A 14,410-nucleotide genomic window follows, 5' to 3' on the forward strand; every position below is an offset into this window, starting at 1 on the left:
TCCATCTCGCCCCGTGGATCCGGTTCAATCAGCCGCGCGGATCGATTTATCGACACCGCGCGAACCCGCCGCGCTGGAAATCCGAGGAACGAATTTACGGGAGTTACAGTGTGGTCCGTTTCGATCATGGAACGGCGGGAGGGAATTAATGAAGCCGGGCCCGCTCTTCGACGAACGCTATTATAGAACGGCCGTTGTCGAGTCCTGCTGTGGAGATCGGTCGATCTGCTGCCAGCCGAGCAAGACGGTCGTTTCGAATGGAACGGGCGAGGATCCTACGATTTGAAAGACGGAAAATCGCGTAGCCGGAATCTGATGCTGGAATCGGCGAAAGCGAGTTATAGCAGGGTGATGGAGCCGGTTACTGTGGGTTCACCAGTTTCTACACCTTTGACTTGTTTTCGGGCATTATTCTATGGTAAGAAGAACGCCGCGCGTCACGTGCTCCCACTTCCGAGATATTGTCGCTCAACCTTTTAGGTACGGCTGAATTCTGCGCGAGGCTATTTCTCTGGACGGCAGAGTCTGATATGTACTGTATAGAGTGTCTATATATTCTCTCTGTATATTGTTAAGATACAGTTATATTGTTAACAGTTATATCGTTAAGATAAGTCTGTATATTGTAAATCGATGCGAAGACAAAAGAAGTGTGAAACGATGCATATGAAGACGATTATTTGATTCAAACGATGACCGAGTGAGCTACTAGAGTAAATCACTATAGTGGTGCGTCGTTCAGAGAGATGACATCCGCGAAAGCCACTATAGTGGCGCGTCGTTCAGAGAGACGACATCCACGGATGCCACTATAGTGGCGCGTCGTGCCTAAAAGGTTAACCCTTTCGGTACGAGCGCCGGATATATCCGGCATCCATCCGGTGACCAATATGGACGAGTGCCGAATACATCTGGCATCCATGTAAGCCATATTTCTGTAGGCCCTTTACAACATGTTTACAGGAAACATTTACAGAAAGATTTAGAAACGGATTAAGCACAGTCATTGCTTAACGCTTAAGAAAATCTTCGTACAAAAGTGGACCGACCCTGCGTTATGTGCGCATTTTCGCGTTCGTACCGAAAGGGTTAATTGTGCCTAGAAACAAACGAAAGTCTCAGGAGTTGGTAACACCACGGTAACCGGCCCCGCTACCTCATAGGTCGGGCCTCGCCGGCCAGGAGAGAAGAATACGCGCGCGGACGACAAGCCGTGTAATCGTGGTTCGGGTCCGAGTATAATCTTATCGAGTAGATAGCGCATACTTTAATCCTCGCTTATTCTATTTCTGTACGGCGGTTGTCCCCGGTCTGTGGCGAGAGTAAGACGACCCGCGAGAACGATGGAAAAGGGCGGCAAGGGCGGCAGAGGGAGGAAGGGAGGGCGGGAGGGAGCAGCGAGATTGCAGGGGCTGCGTCAAGGAGCCCAGCACCGAAAGGCCTTGGATCTGCATAGCAAATTGGCGATCGATATACGGTCACCGCACGGTGAATCGCGCGAGCCTCGAATTAAAGCTTATAACTTTCATGTCCGGCGCAATGTATCATTATGCGCGGGGCGGCCCTGGGTTCTTGATGCAGCTGCCCGCATGCGGTGCGCGCGAGCGGGCCGCGGCTGCACGCTCGGCGACCGGCGGGCGAGAATACGTGCATAAAGCACGATAAATCGTCCTGCATACGTAGATACGGATCGACGAATGACAAGTCGCCCGATAGGCGGTGCTTCGCGATCTTTTTCGATCGCGACCTCCGGGAAAAGATCGGCCGCCGCGCGAATTGTGCAACCGGTGGGAAACCGTGAGGCCGGTGCGTAGCCGCGTAAAGAGACGAGGTGGCGATCACCAGCCTATCCGGCGAGACCATTAGACCAATGGAATCGTGCTCGACATCTAGTCACGCCTGCCTCATAGGTCAAACGTCGTTTGTCGCGCGCAAAACCCTCTCTCTCTCTCTCTTTCTCTCTCTCTCGCTCTCTTTCTGTCGCGCAATCCTGGCTACTCTCCTTGCTTCGTTCCTTGATACACTTATCGGCGACGCAACGATTCCCGGTATGCGGCAGAAAAAAACAGAACGACGGGACTAAGCGAGTCCGATCTGGCGTTTCATAAAGTCAATACGCAAAAACAATGTCTCCGCGCGACGCTCACGGGCACACGCGGATGGAACCACCTGGAAGATCGCTCGGGAAGGATCGGCAAGAAACGTTTTTGTTGTCCGGCGTGCTTGCAAACGAAACCGGACAGCCGTGACACCTGACACCGGTGCACTCTCTCGAGCTGTCTCTTTTTCACGCACGGCGACGCCGACTTATTCGCTTATCGCCGTATGTAGGACCGATTAAGACAATGGAGGTTCGCACGACCGGCGCGACGTGCTGGTAGCGACAATGAACTCCGGTTATGTTCGAGCACGCCGAACTTGCTACATACTTTATGCATCGCTTCTGTTCAACGCGGCGCGATATCAAGTACGAACACATCGTCCGATAGGTACTTCCCCTTTAACCCTTTGACCGCGGCGCGCTCACCTCGACACCATAAGCAATTTGCGGCATTCGATTAACAATCGATACGGCGGCAGACATCGTTCGCGGTCGTAGCAATGGGTAACATTGAAACAATGCGGTAACTACGAGGCGGTTCTCGAATTTCATTATTTCACCCCCGACCGTACACGGCTCCTTGCATCGACGATGCACTTCTTACGGATAGAAGTCTGATGCGGTCAATTGAATTCGTATGGCGTGACGATAAGATTGAAGGTATGTGCGAGGCTCTCCTTGTTTTTCTAATGAATAAAAAAACGAGAAAGATTCGTCCTTGTTTTTAACTAGGAAAACAAGGAGAGACGATCGACGCGCGTGTTTTCGATGTCCAAAGTGACTTTGGCCTAAATTCGCGGCGACGGTGCGCGGTAAAAGTTTGATTGCTTCGAAACTCATTATTGAAAGAATGTCTGGGAAAGTGTACCATTTCGGTGTTTAACGCTGAAACTATCGAGCAGTAATAGTAATTAGTGTGTATTACCCTCGTAAAAGAGAGACGATCGAATTCATCAAGATTTTGAAAAGTTTTTGTATCATAATGTAATATTTGTTACAATAATGTAGTTTATCCAAGCATTCTCTGTGCAATACAGTGACGTATTCTACAACAAACGATGCTACAGCGAACATTTTCTCTCATTAAATCAGAGTGCTACAAGGAACGAATATGCTACAATAAATGCATGGAAATACAACAAAAGGTAGAATTTATGACTCCTCCCCTTCCTCTTCCTTATCATTTTTTATAAATTTGTAGATAAATATAGTAAATTAAAATAATATGTATATTTGTAGATGTGGCCAATGAATCAACCCTTAAATATAATAAATTAAAATAATATGTATATTTGTAGATGTGGCCAATAAATCAACCCTTAAATATAATAAATTAAAATAATATGTATATTTATATGTTAATAAATATACATATTATTAAATATGTAAATATATATATATATATATTTTATTTCACATTAAATTTATCCTATTTTGTGCGAAGCCATCGTATTCAGTAATAACTGCGTTGCAAATACGATAACAATTTTCGACAATATTTCTATCAATATCAATCAATGTAACAGATTTAGCGTTGAGACGAAAATTTGGTGATTCTTCGGGAAGGTGAACGATTGGCAAACGACGCCATCGTTATCGGAGGGCTACGAGGGCAAATAGGGAGCACGACGGAAGCGGAGTGAAGAGGAGAAGGAAGAAATTTAGGTCTGTTCTGCGACGCGCGGGAAATTCGTTTACACGAGGGAATTTTTAGTCGAACGGACACGCGCGATGCTCGTATACGTTGGCAACATCAACACAAAGGATTAGCACGCGCACGTCATGCCTAGCACGCGCATCAAAGTCACGAGCCGTGAAGGGACACGCGTAAAAGAGATTGGTCGTAGCAGATCGTTCTACGTGGCTGGCCTGACGCGCGTGTTCGCTCCACTTCCGACATTAAGCCACCCTCGCACGTGACGCAGCAGGTCGGAGCGACAGAGATTTTTCCGAGTGCTCGTGTTAAAAAGTTCGGAAAGCAATGGCTCGAGAAATTACAGACCACCATATCGTGCGACACGTCGACAACGGCAGTCGTTACTCCGCTGCGAAAACGAACGCGCGAATTTCAAGGAATTTTGTGCCAAACGAAATATGAGCCGTTTATTTTGAAAGCGGCGTAAGTCACTTTACCGTGATGATAAGTGGTGATTTTTTTAATGTTTATACGAAATTGTTTATACCGAGAAAAATATCAGTATCCTGAGATAACGAATACAAGTAAATCTTCTCGAAAGTTAGCATCCATATTTTGAAACGTGTTAAAACGCAAACCCTTGAATATATCGACTTAAAAACAAAGTGACTTGTGCCACTTTCAAAATAAACGGCTCATATGCTAACATAAACCACAAGAACTTGATTGTCAGTGTATTGATTTATGTACTTTCATTTACGTAATACTTATATTTATATATATATATATATATATATATATAATATAAGTTTAATATTAATATCTAAGTTTAATATTGTGTATATAATTTAATATTATGTATATACCAAAAGCTCATATGTAGCTTGGTATCTGCTAACGCGGTCGTGATATCTAAAACATCTTCTTTCTCTGGGGATGTGAAAATGTCGTCGTTCCGAAATCGTATTAAACGGATTTTCATCGGACATAATATTTTTAATTTCATTCAATTCTCACGCTTGATTCTTCAATAGTCTTCCCTTTGAGAAAGCATTGACTTCGGTATGATCGATTTTAGCTGGTGTATAATGAATTCATTGAATGCAAAAAATGAAGTTATATTTGATACTGCTTCATTTTGTACTTTATAACACTTTGGAAATTTGTATGTACTCGGACACTAAAAGTTATGGTTGATAGACAAAAGGAAAAGGATCTAACAGCAACATTTCGATTAGTATGTATGTATCGTTCCATTTTAGACAATTCGCGCGTATGTTTACTTTACGTATGAAAATTAGAATACGTGCAATCTTTTTTCATAAGATTGAATAACTCCGAGGTCTAACAATGTACCCGAAAAGCACATTTGTTGGGCCATTAAATTATGATCGAGGTGGCGCATCACTGTTTCATTAAACTGATACAACGAATATTGCATAACCGAATGCTGGCTCGACGTTTCTTGCTCATAATAATGTGAATCGGTCTTAGTTTCAATGCTGCTATTATCGAATCGTGAATAATCTCCTATATTCGCATCAATTTTCAATGCTAATCGCTTTCGGAATGTAGCATGCCATTCGATTTTCCAAACATGTTAACTTTTTTAATCGTCGGGTCGTCGCATATAAATTTTAATACAAGTCAAATATCGAAAAGATAGAAACCGTCTGTATAATTCGCGCTTATACGTCAACCTTAACCCTTTTAGTGCCGGGCGAGAAAGAGGTGCTTATGCGAAAATAACCGGCCGAATTTCACGATTTTACTAGGATTTGGAAAAAGGCTGATAAAAACCAAACGAAAAGCAATATTTACATAATTCAAAAGGCAGTGTATCAAGGACAAAATAGAGAATAAAACAGTGACGCTAATTTTTCTCTCGTAATGAAATTAGACTATTTATAACGTATTTATTTACTTATAACGCTACAAGGTGCGGGCCGATATATCGGCTCTGGCACTTTTCGCCGGTGCAGCGAGGGCCGATATATCGGCCTCCGGCACTGAAAGGGTTAAAATCTAATTCTTTCATTATACGGACTGCTTCCTTGCAAAACCGACGTTGTAACCAACCAAAATGCATCGAATTCGATACGAAGGGAAAGCCGTGAATGGAACCGCGATGGAAGAACGGTTCGTCGCATGGAGGTATCAATTTGGTCTGTCGACGATAATATCGGACGAGTTTATAAATTTGTTACGACGTCGTAGAAGAGAAAAGGTCGAGCGTGAAAAGAGATGATCACACGCGTCCACCCTAACGCGCGCATCCGCTCTACTTCCGACGCTTAGCGCCGCGACGCTTCAATGATCTCGGGGGCTCTCGGTGCTAAACCGCCCTCGCACGCGACGATGGGTGCAGAATTGTGTGACACGGATTATGAATGCACTCCGGTGTTCATGGAACGTGAAAAATGGAGCTCTTTTAACATCGCTAACTCATTATTATCATCATCAGAAAATCAGTTCCCCGCGACGACCGCTTCAATCGCTAAATGTATAATTACAAGCTCTTTGGTTCGTTCGATCGATAATATTGCATTTCCCATGACGGATTAATAAACTATTTGAGAAACATCTTGCGATCAATTTTTTGAATTCGTACGATTTCATTGGGAAACATTAGTTATGGTTTTAAAATGAACATCGTGTATAACAGTCGAAGAAATCCACGTCGTTCGTACATTTGTTTTAAAATAGCAATTGTTCAGGGCTAAATTTGTACAATGAACTTAAACCTTAGAGCTCTATGGACGCATATATGCGTTTGGCGAAAGTCATCCGTGTAGCCTAAGGCCACATTTACGTGTTTTCTCTAAGTCATCGGCCCGGACTAAGGGCGCATATATGCGTTTGTCGATTTTTTCAATCGATATGCAGTTATTTTCGCGTGAAATTAATACAGGGGCACTCGTTAGTAATTTGCCTTCCTTAGGTAGCGATTGGGCGATATTAGGGTCATAAAAATCCCCGGGAATTTCCGAAACGGAAATCCCATTTTATGTGCCACTCTCTAACCAATTAGATTTCAAAATAATTACCTGCACTGTCACCTTTTCGCGACTCGAAGCACTCAAAACGATTCGGTCAGCAGTATCGTCTTGCGAATGTAAGATCCTCACGGTCTCGCTCGCGTCAACAACGATAGTGCGGAATATAACTTGTTCGATTATTTCTTTTTTATTCGTGACACCCTACAAAATGTCAAATTTTGAGGAATATTTCACAAGGGACGACAGTGAAATAGAATATAGTGAATCACTATCATCGGACATTGAATCAGAAGATTAATTATTTAACCTTCTGCAAAAGAATCGCTATAATTGATTACTGTTTGCGCCTTGAATAGTCACTTCGGTGTGGCAAAAAAGTATTCCGCCCCCAGCGATGGTCAGCGATAGCCGCGCTTCGTCTCTACGAACCGTTTCGGCCAGGAGTATTCAGAGCTCAAAAGGTTAATCCTACGAAACTAACGAAGCGATAGTTAAAGTACTTAATATAACCGTCGTTAATCAAAGTTAAAGCAAGGCATTATTTCTCGGCGCTACCCGTTTGCTACATATACGCGGAAGATTCGATATTTAGAGGAACACTTTTCGATTCGTAATTCGGCGATTTGAAACGCGCATAAACGCGCATGCGCGGGTCTCGTGAACAGGGAACATCGACTTTTTCAAGCCGAGGCGGAAAACGGTCCGAGGAACGGTTCGATGGTCCCGCGGTAAATACGATCGGCGCGGATCGTACCGATAATTAACCTTTTAGGCACGGCTGAATTTTGCGCGAGGCTATTTCTCTGGACGGCAGAGTCTGATGTGTACTGTACAGAGTGTCTGTATATCCTGTCTGTATATTGTTAAGATACAGTTATATTGTTAACAGTTATATCGTTAAGATAAGTCTGAATATTGTAAATCGATGCGAAGACAAAAGAAGTGTGAAACAATGCGTATGAAGACGATTATTTGATTCAAACGATGACCGAGTGAGCTACTAGAGCAAGCCACTATAGTGGCGCGTCGTTCAGAGAGATAACATCCGCGGAAGCCACTATAGTGGCGCGTCGTCCAGAGATATGACATCCGCGAAAGCCACTATAGTGGCGCGTCGTGCCTAAAAGGTTAAAGTTCTGATCGCTAATGCTTCGTGTTAGTAGCGTTTCGAAGCGCATAATTTTTTGAATTGTACAGAATTTGCTTTCACGATGTTTTTTTTGTGAATACATAAATACGGTACGATCTACAGCACGATCAATGCAATAACTTAAATCTGTCGAAATTGCGGCATGCGGCGTTCTCCTTGCAGCAGTCACAGAATTAACTTCATATTTATCGAATAAGATATATTCAATTTGTTCATTCTTTCATTTCGTTGATTTCTTCGTAAAAACCTGTAGCATGTCATATACGATAAATATAAAGTTAACCTTTCAGGTACGACTGAATTCTGCGCGAGGCTATTTCTCTGGACGGCAGAGTCCGATGTGTACTGTACAGGGTGTCTGTATATTCTGTCTGTATATTGTTAAGATACAGTTATATTGTTCAGATAAGTCTGTATATTGTAAATCGATGTGAAGACAAAAGAAGTGTGAAACAATGCATATGAAGACGATTATTTAATTCGATGACCGAGTGAGCTACTAGAGTAAGCCACTATATTGGCGCGTCGTTCGGAGAGATGACATCCGCGAAAGCTAATATAGTGGCGCGTCGTTCAGAGAGATGGCATCCGCGAAAGCCACTATAGTGGCGCGTCGTTCAGAGAGATGGCATCCGCGAAAGCCACTATAGTGGCGCGTCGTTCAGAGAGATGGCATCCGCGAAAGCCACTATAGTGGCGCGTCGTTCGGAGAGACGACATCCGCGGAAGCCAACTATAGTGGCGCGTCGTTCATAGAGACGACATCCGCGGAAGCCACTATAATGGCGCGTCGTGCCTAAAAGGTTAACGTTGCGAACCGCGAACAGAGCAGACTCGAAGCAGCATTGCCAGAGAGAGCACTTGACTCGTAGATAACGCGTAACATCTCGAACGCGGCGAATCGACGCCCGACACACACGTGAACGTGTTGCGAGGCAAAAGAAAGTCGCCTTTTAATGGCTTACCCGGTGGTCGTTAAAGGCGGCCCCGCATCCGATGCTCGCGAAACTCAACTCCTTCCAGCGTATGACACTTAAGCTGTCTCGGCGACGCTCTCGCGGTAACTTCCGACGGCGATATTGTCACGAATCACAGTGTGGCAGGCACTAAAAAAAAGAACTGACTTGGTCGAGTATCGTTCGTTATCACAGCAGCGATCGTCTCTCCGGGCCGTCGCGTCGCAACGAGTTTCGTCCGCGGGCGGCGACACGACCAGAGAGAGAGATAATTATACGATTTTATCATTAAACAACAATCAACACCAACAAATCCTGTTGATCGATGGCGGGCCGGATCTATCACACACAATACACGCCGCGCGGTCTGCTCGTCATCCGCCTCGTATTCGAGGCGACCCGCGGCAGCAGGTACGTGTCACATGAACTCTCTTCGGTCTCTCTCTCTCACTACCGAAAATCTACTTAGAGGGTCGTAGAAAATGGCACCACGGAACAACAGAGGCAAGAGTACCCTCGACGATTCTCAACAACGTCACAGAGAGCGTATCCTTCGCTCGGTGAACACACGCGTTCGTGCGAACGCACTCATTCACCAGTCCTGCGGTGCGAGCCCTGTAGTACACAACAAGCACGCTGCGGAACCGATACGTTTCGTAAATATATCTAGAACCAGGCACATCGAAATCACAGACTTCTTCGGTCCCGTCGGTGTCCCACCGATCGTGCGCTTTTTCTCTTCCAATCACGCCGCTGCTTCTCTCCCCGGGTAAACAACAATTGTGCCGCGACCGACGACGAGTCTTCCGACTTCGATCGCGCGTAGCCGAGACGATGATCCTTTTCGACGCGTTCACGCTATACACACGTCCGGTGTCTCCTCTACTGTCGAACCGACAAAAAGGAAACCGTGTCTCTCTCTCTCGTCCCCGGTGACTCGCCCCGAGCGGGAAGGTGTATGGCTGTCGCGAGCGGACCACGTCGTCGTCGTCGTCGTCGTCGTCGTCGTCTCTTCTTGGACTCGCTCGTGTCTCGCTCTAAACAGCTCGCTGTCGTCGAACGGTTTTTAATTTTGTTCTTGTTGGTTGTCTCGTGCGGGCGATGCGACCGACTGCGAGGCGAGAGCGGCGGAAAGAGAGTATATCTGAGAAGTGGCGTTGCGTACATTCACATCAACGACAACACACCGACCCTTCCAGTAGCGCGGTCTCGCGCCGACTGCGAGGCTACGGCGACTCGCAGGTTTCACCTTCGGCCGTGCTCGGCTCCCTCCGCCCCTCTCTCGCGCCGTCTCGCTCGCTAGACTCTCTACACGTGCGCAGGCCGCGTCCCCACCGATTCCCGTGTGTGCGAACCTTAATTCCCCTTCTCTCCCCACTGCGCAGCCCGTGCCGGCTGCCCCCACCAGCGGCGGTACTCGGCGAGACTCGCCCCTCTACCTGCGCTCGCCGGCCTAACCGAGCTCAGTAGGCGCGAGGTGGGCGCACGAACACTATCGTTACCGAGTGCACCTACGAGAATCGAACCACGCCTATCCCCCTACCATCGTTCGCGCGACCGACCACCTCGTGCTGTTTTTACCGGCAAGGTAAACCGAGAGCGAGAGACAGAGACGCAGGATCCGCACCGGATTCGGTCGCCGTCGCCGGAAGAGAACGAACGAGAGAGGACAGAGAGGGAACTTTTCTTACTGGTTTCTCGACGGCTCGGGCCTGCCCACGCGCCCAGGCTGCGTGCTTGCGCGCGCAAAAGCTCTTCGATAAGGAGCGAAACTTGCCTGGGATGCACGAGATGCTGCCACGGGAATCCCAGGAATCAATCGGGATCCGGCGATCTCCAGACTGGTCGCGCGCGCGCGCGAGATTCACTGTTTAGATCGCGACGTCCATTTTTGCCTGCTTCGCGCTTCCTTGCCTGTGCGCAACAAGTGCGCGTCGACCCGGCCACGTGACCGGCTACTCGATTTCGATTCGAATTCGAAAGAGCGTCATTAACGGTTCCGCTGGAAATCTTCTCGCCATTTTCCCCGACTACCGTCTGTTATTCACATTTACGACTTTTCTAAAAAAGTTGTTCCATTGTTTCGTCGATTAGTCTTTCCGCGAACTTTCCAACGTGTATTCGTGGCCGCCGGACGATTTAACCCTTACGCTACTACGGGTGACTGTAGTCACCCGCCACAAAACGACACCCGCCACAAAACGACACCCGCATACGATGGGTGACTATAGTCACCGGCCACAAGATGCCACCTATACACGACGGGTGACTATAGTCACCGGTCATAACAATGGAGCCAAAAGTTCAAACAAGGGCTGTCGCCTCGCTTATGTGTGTATCCGTGTTTTGAGAAGTTTCATATAGAATATAATTATGAAAAAATTATTGCTCGCGATAATATGTTATGATTATAGTTACTATTTTGTTGTGCAATGTAAAAATATTAATTGTATCGTTGAATTAAAAAAATACGTTCATGGAAAATCATGAACGAATTGTTATGAACAGAAATCATTCTGCTTCTAAAAGCAGTGTCACAACGTCGTTTTTCAAGCAAAAGACTTGGCCCCGAATGCTGAAGACTGCGCGCGCTTAATGTTCCTGCTTTCGGCAGGGTGCTCCGTTCTGCACGAGGGACTCCGCGGCGAGGCCCGCCGTAGCGAAAGGGTTAAAAACTTCGTGAATGATCACGTTGACGGTTCGAGAATAGTAGTGGGTTCGAGAATAGTAGTGTGTTCGAGTGTTGACCCTAGTTGAGACAGTACATCCGGTAGGCGTAGTAAGTGCACGACCACGCTTTTTCACGACGCCTTCGTGAAAAATGTCGGACGCGTCTCGTCTCCTGTATGACTTTCGTCAACAAACGTCCCTTAAGATATTGACACGTGGTCGAGGCCCCGGCCACGCTTTAGACACGTGTTCACTGTGCCCGAGAGTACTCGCTAAGTGGCCGCTCGACCATTTGAATTTTTTCTAGACGCCGGCTATTTACCTTCTTCTTATTTTTTAACGGGAGAATACCGGCACACCGTGTGCCCGCCCAACGCCACGCGGAAGAACCGTAAAATGCAGAATACCCCGAGTCGATTTATTTTAGGCGCTCGCGCGCCATGAATATATTCAACGGTTGTCTACTTCCGTTTAAGTGTTACGCAGTCCATTTGTGACGTATTAACTTTTTAGGTACGGCTGAATTCTGCGCGAGGCTATTTCACTGGACGGCAGAGTCTGATATGTACTGTACAGAGTGTCTGTATATTTTGTCTGTATATTGTTAAGATACAGTTATATTGTTAAGATAAGTCTGTATATTGTAAATCGATGCGAAGACAAAAGAAGTGTGAAACGATGCGTATGAAGACGATTATTTGATTCAAACGATGACCGAGTGAGCTACTAGAGCAAGCCACTATAGTGGCGCGTCGTTCAGAGAGATGACATCCGCGAAAGCCACTATAGTGGCGCGTCGTGTCTAAAAGGTTAACAAACGCGTGCCTATATTAATGCGCGAAGTCTCGCGCACGCTTTCTCCCTCGGCTGAAGAACGTTGATGAACCGGGCCCTCTCTTCGCAGGCAAGGACTTAGGGGATTTGAAATCGCCTTGTCGGAGATTTGATCGCTGGATCGCAATATCGTGTTTGTGACAACCTTTGCTAATATACGGTGTTTACCGAGGAATCCGATTGTATAATATTTATGGGCAGAAGATTAATACACGCATAAATATACTTGTAGGTACACCTAGCGATCCCAGTGTCCCTTCACCGACTACAAAAATATTGATAAAATTTTACTGTAGTACTGTGTGGATTTGTGAAGTATTGGGGGGACTGGAAAGTGTTATGTCGTTTGTTTACATTAAATTCAAACAGATAAATATGCGCAGAAACGACATTACTTTCCGGTTCCCCTAATAATTGGCAGCTTGTTACGCTTGATCGCAATCCTTCGAACGAAAATACTTTTACAATAATTGAGAAAGATGTGTTCCCGCTTGTGTCGGCAGTTAACACGGTGAATGCCGCGCTGCTGAATGCCAATTTACAGAAATTGTCCGTGGCGTCGCGATGAATTTTCTTTTATGTGATACGTATAATGTTGAAATATTATCTGCAATAGATAAGTTACAGTGTACAACCATGTTTGACATGTTAATTGCGACAGGGTTCACTGTTCGAATCGACGATGGTAATAATACAAAATTTTAGATATTCACATTTGTTTTAACCCTTTTAGTGTCGGAGGCCGATATATCGGCCCTCGCTGCACCGGCGAAAAGTGCCAGAGCCGATATATCGGCCCGCACCTTGTAGCGTTATAAATAAATAAATACGTTATAAATAGTCTAATTTCATTACGAGAGAAAAATTAGCGACACTGTTTTATTCTCTATTTTGTCCTTGATACACTGCTTTTTGAATTATGTAAATATTGCTTTTCGTCTGGTTTTTATCAGCCTTTTTCCAAATCCTAGTAAAATCGTAAAATTCGGCCTGTTATCTTCGCATGAGCATCTCTTCTTCGTCGGGCACTAAAAGGATTAAATTATATATATTTCTATCAATTTGGGCGCGCCGGTCACCGGTGGCCGCCATGGCGTCACCGCCAAGTTAAGTGCCGGTCACCGGTGACCCCGGTGGCATTCAACGCGTTAAAGCGAACACATCTTTCTTCGTTATTGTAAAAGTTGTGTTACTGTGAATACGTGTAGGAAGCTGCCAATTATGTACTTCACATATCCATACTCCATTTATTGGAACAAAATTTTGGTCAATGCCCGATCTAGTGAACTATTATCTAAGTTGATGTCCTATTATAATCTAAGCTTTTATCGAGCGTTATTTCAGTTATTGAACACCTATTGTCGTCATCTGAGAAATGGATTAAGCGTTTGGTTGAATCCATTTATCTGAACGCGACTCAGGCTATTTGAACGACAAGTCACAAGCAGCGACGTTGTGAACTGGTTGTCTCCCGTCGTGTTCATATAAATGGAGTTCCACTGTATTCAGAGCATGTGTTATATTTATTGTAGTAGGGTAAGTATAGGTATTACTGCGGTTTCTCAATGAAGGCGAACTTTAACAAAGAAAATAAGACCTTTTACGCCAATAAATTGACAACTTGAGCTATACTTATTGCTCCTTAACTTGAATATTACCGCAGTAATGTACACACGAAGTAAATAACTATGCGCCAAATACTGTGTTTGTAAATAATATCTGAGGATAGATGATAGCGACAGTGTTCGTCGAGTTTTATTAAATTTTTATCTAAAAATAACGCTAAATCGAATGGTTCATTATTAATTACCAAAATATAAATGCCTTTCGAATCAACGTTTACAGCTGCCATTACGAGTATTTCGTCAGACTTCAGACTTCATTCAGAATATACAAAAGTCAATAAATTAATTAAAACTGTGATTGCTGTTACTTGTACGTCATAAATTATCAATATTAAACATATAAAGAATTATGACATTCATTTCTAGAAGATTACGCACTATAAAATTATTATTACTTTTATAAAATACCGCAGTTTTTGGGGCGTCCGCAGTAATACCC

At 45.1% G+C, this 14,410-nt stretch overlaps 1 protein-coding gene across 4 annotated transcripts in view; it reads right to left on the reverse strand.

The window, feature by feature from the left end:
* klu (zinc finger protein klumpfuss) overlaps window positions 1–14,410 on the reverse strand; it is a 209,853-nt gene that overhangs the window by 173,983 nt on the left and 21,460 nt on the right. For 2 of the 4 annotated variants that reach the window (XR_013033684.1, XR_013033682.1), the window contains exon 1: window positions 8,852–10,112. The exons of 1 other annotated variant lie outside the window; for it this stretch is intronic. The gene's annotated coding sequence lies outside the window, so the exon portion shown is untranslated. Of the gene's footprint in view, window positions 1–8,851; window positions 10,113–14,410 lie in introns of those variants that run through there. One more of the 4 variants, XM_076522955.1, reaches the window with a different exon arrangement.

The sequence above is a fragment of the Megalopta genalis genome, chromosome 1 (assembly GCF_051020955.1).
Source record: "Megalopta genalis isolate 19385.01 chromosome 1, iyMegGena1_principal, whole genome shotgun sequence".
Classification (NCBI taxonomy): domain Eukaryota; kingdom Metazoa; phylum Arthropoda; class Insecta; order Hymenoptera; family Halictidae; genus Megalopta; species Megalopta genalis.